Below are 4031 nucleotides of genomic sequence, written 5' to 3' on the forward strand. Positions count from 1 at the left end.
AATATGTTTACCAAACAGTTACTCACATTGAGACGGCTTCTTTGTTTAAAAGAAATGAATTGTCCTGAATGTTTTTATATTCACAAACATTAGTCAAAAGCTGAATTACTCCCCTTTTTATCATGCATATAAAGAGCTCAAACCAATCTTCCAGGTCCTTTATCATTACAAAATCAGCAAGCAGATACTCTTATGGAGGTAATGCAAAATCCCACAACATTTCACAAATTGACTCATATCAATAGCAAAGGGCTGTGAAAGAAATTTCCATCCTTTTTAAACAGCAAGCTCAGGACATTGTTAGGACTTGTCAAACCTGTGGGCCTTTAAATGCACTCCCATTTGCATCAGGGATTAATCCTAGAGGTCAAAAAGCAAATGAATTATAGCAAATGGATGTTACTCGTATTTCACATTTTAGTAAAATGCAATACGTACATGTTATCATAGACACTTGTTCTCATTTCATCTGGGCTACCGCACAATCTGGAGATCGTTTTTGCCATGTTCAATCACATTTACTTAATGCTTTTGCTGTTATGGGATGCCCTCAATCTATTAAAACGGACAATGGTCCTGCTTATACAGGAAAACAATTCCATAAATTTTGTACTACTTTTAATATTACTCATATCACAGGAATTCCACACAATCCCTCAGGGCAAGGAATTATTGAACGAGCAAACCGGATGCTAAAGTCCATGCTTTTAAAACAAAAGGGGGGAGATGATGATCAGGTGGATGATGTTATGAAAATAAGTACTCCTAGAGATCAATTAGCAAAGGCATTGTTTACTCTAAATTTTTAAACATTTATGATAATTCATCACAGACTCCAGCAGAACAACATTTTAGCAATTTGGAAAAGAAAAATGATATATCCCAAACAGAACTGCAGCTGCAGCCAATCTATTGGAAAGATGTTAAAGATGATTTATGGAAACCAGGAATGGTAAAGGTGTGGGGTAGGGGATTTGCTCTTGTCATTGCAGATGACGGAACTTCAGTTTGGATTCCCTTGAAGAGAATAAAACCCAGACATGTCAACCTGGACAAAAAATAACTAAATGGATAATGTATACTATAGGACATACAATTTACATTGCTGAAGGACAGGGGCATATTTATACTTACTGAGATTATCTGTGAGCCTTAACATGGGCCAATCCAACTTTATCAAAATAACCTAAATACAAGTTTAGGATTCCCAGGTCCAGTAAGAAGAAAACTGGTGTCAAATTTAATTCCATTTTTAGAAAGACCTATATGCTTAACTCTGGATACAAAGGATACTTGCCTGTTAGGTGGGAAAGAAAGTTGGAATGGATGGCAGTCATGTCATATGGATCGAGCAGTTATCATAATTAATGATTCCTATGGAACTGTAAGATTCCCCTGTGGGGTTGAAGATAACTCAGACTATATGGATAGGCAAGCTAAACCAGAGTTATTACATAGAGGATGATTTGTGCCATGATTTGGGATGATAAATACATTATTCAGAGAAATTTATGGGGAATTTTCCTAGGACTGGGACCAATTTTCATAGTGAATTCTAGTAACTATAACTTCTCTTTAGCAGCCATAAACACTATATACAAATATGTATTAGAGATCCATATATACTTGTTAAAGTTCATATGCATATAAGAAATCAAACTTCTAATTGTGAAAATTATTCGCTATTCACTTGTCCCCAAGCATTTATGTTGCAGGAAAATGAGACGATTATAGCAGCAAGGAGAAGAGGTATTTGGCTGCCAGTGCAAATGTCAAGATCTTTGCAATCCTCTCCAGAAACACATAAATACTGACCCATTTGGCAAAAGAATATCTAAAAAGGACTAATAGACTAATTGGATTCATTATTGCATCTGTCATTGGAATCATTGGAAGCATCACAGTGGCTGCAGTCACTGGAACCGCATTGCAACAAACTATACAGATGCAGCATTGTTAGAAAAACACCAATGAACTGTGGCATAGACAATCTCACTGATGAGCAAACTAATAATGGACTAAATGATATAGAAATAACATTGGTTCATATTGGAGATCAAATGTATAATTTAAATTTTTTACAAAGTTTAAAGTGTAAAAGGAATAAGAGCAGTTTTTGTATTACCCTCTTTTAACATATGGCTTGTTTGAAATAGAATGGGAAAAGGGAATAGGCATCTTTTAAGGCTTTCAGATAGTTTAAGTCCTGATATCTTAGAATTACAAAAAAGGGATATTAGAATGTAAATTAGAATAATCTACATATAGCCTATGGAAGTAATGTTACACAATCACTTACCCAAGAGCTAAAAAATCTTAGGTTTGGGGCTGTTAATACTTCGCTTCCTCCTCAGCTGTGTTTAACAACAAAGAAAAAGGTGATTCTTGCAAAAACTCTTTGGCTCCCTCCTGAATCAAAGTCAGAGAGCTTGTCTGGCAGCCAATGACGGGTAAGACCCTTCAGAGCCTAAGGGCAACCTAAGACAGGCATGGTCACCTCTGCTTATAGTCACCCTAAAAAGGTGATTCTTGTTTTCCTCAGCTTATAAAATAAAAAGGGGGAAATGTAGAAGCCAAGAGTTTAAAGCAAGACCTACAGAATTTGTTACAAGCTGCTGGCCTCGGGATGGCAGCGGTAAACTGTGGTGATTGTTATGTAGAGCAGTCTGGGAGGAAGAGAATGTTTACCCAAAACAGTTATGTTAAGTATGAAGAACACTGTGAGATAAGAATCTTGCTCCCTCAGGAAATGCCTGCATATCTATTGACATCCTGTGGTATATAACAAGGATCTGGTTGAGAATAAAGTTGTCTGAAGTCTGTCTGAAGTAAACTCAAGCTTCAGACCCCCTGAGCCCGTCTGTGTCTTTCTTTCTTTCTTCCTTTCTTTTTTTCTCATCATTCCTTAATATCCTTCGAGCTCTGTTTCTACAGAAAGCAACAAATCTAGTCCATCCTTCACATTTGGGCTTATGTTCTAGTGGATGAGAGGGACAATGTAAATAAATAAAGCAGAAATTATCAGGTAGTGATTAGTGTTAGGCACAGAGAACTGGGCTAGGATGAAGTGACAGAGTAAGTTATGGCAACTTTAGAGTTGAGAAATTATCTTTAAAAGAATAATATTTATGTTGAGATTAGTAACAAGAAAGCTATAAGAAGATCAGGATGAGTAATCAAAGACATACAAAATGAGGCAACAGCTAAAGCAAAATTCCTTCAAAGGAAATGAGTTTGTCACTGTCAAAGAGGAAAAAGTAATACAATGTGACTAAGGGTCAAGAGTAAGATGGCCTGAAAGTGACAAAAATGAGATCACTGAATTTGCAGAAGCAGTTCATACAGGGATTTGTAGAGTCAGATAAGGAGTTTATATTTTACTCTAAATGCCCTGGAGAGCCATTGGAGGGTTTTATGTTGAAAAGTGGCACAATCTTATTCATATTTGTAAAAGAGCATTCTGGTTTCCATATGGGGAGTAGAATATAGGGAGAGGAGAATGAAAGCTGGGAGAACTCTTAAGAGGCATAGCAGATTTCCAAGCTAGATTTAACGGTGGGTTGGACCAGAGGAAGGAGATGATATAATTCAGAACATGTTTAGAGTATAAAATACTATGACATATGTACCCAGCCACATCCAAATGTCTCCTAGAATCAAAGTAATCCATGGCTATACTGCACTCTAAATGAAGAAGATAGGAAAATCCTGGAAACAAGTTAATTTAACTAACTACATTAACTTGTAGCTGATAGCCAAGGGCAAAGTGCCCTACTGTTAATATAAAGAACCAAGGAAGGGCAGGACATAGTGGCTCAGTGGCAGAATTATCACCTGCCATGCCGGAGACCCGGGTCCAATTCCCAGTGCCTGCTCATGAAAAAAATAAAAAAACACCAAGGAAGGGGTTCACTCTAAAGACAGTAAAATAAGTGATTTGCACTAACTTTCCCACTGAAGATATCAAAAATATCTGATTTTAGCACACATATGTGGGCAGATAGAACCAGCAGACAAAAAATTGGAGCATC

This window comes from Tamandua tetradactyla, chromosome 8 (genome assembly GCF_023851605.1).
Source record: "Tamandua tetradactyla isolate mTamTet1 chromosome 8, mTamTet1.pri, whole genome shotgun sequence".
Classification (NCBI taxonomy): Eukaryota; Metazoa; Chordata; class Mammalia; order Pilosa; family Myrmecophagidae; genus Tamandua; species Tamandua tetradactyla.